This window comes from Conger conger, chromosome 19, assembly GCF_963514075.1.
Source record: "Conger conger chromosome 19, fConCon1.1, whole genome shotgun sequence".
NCBI classification, from domain to species: Eukaryota; Metazoa; Chordata; class Actinopteri; order Anguilliformes; family Congridae; genus Conger; species Conger conger.
The window spans coordinates 3,407,473-3,407,900 of record NC_083778.1 but is presented as its reverse complement, the minus strand read 5'-3'; positions in this window follow the sequence as shown (position 1 = coordinate 3,407,900).

The following is a 428-nucleotide window of genomic DNA, read 5'->3' as shown; positions in this document are numbered from 1 at the left end:
ATTCTCTAAATGTGATCCAAGTCTCACGTGACAAAATGTGATTAGGTGTGTGACTCAAGATGGCAGAGTAAAGCAGAGAGTAAAACAGTAATCAGTCTGCAAGAGTCTTTATTTACAAAGTTTATTAATTACCTAAAACCATTACCTGGTGTCAGAGTAGAGGTCCAGCTGTTAACCCATCGTCAAAAAATGGAGACCTACGGTGTTCCTGCTCTGAAGATGGACTGGGATTCTACCAACCTGCCGGAGGCATGGAGGACATTCCAGCAGCATGCACAGCCGATGTTTTCAGGCCCCTTGCGCGAAAAGGAAGAAGCGGATGAGTGCAGCTCCCTTCTTTTGTGGATCGGGGAGAAGGGACGTGACATTATAACACTTGGACACTCATGGATGAGGAAGCCAAGAAGCTGCAGACATACTATGATAAG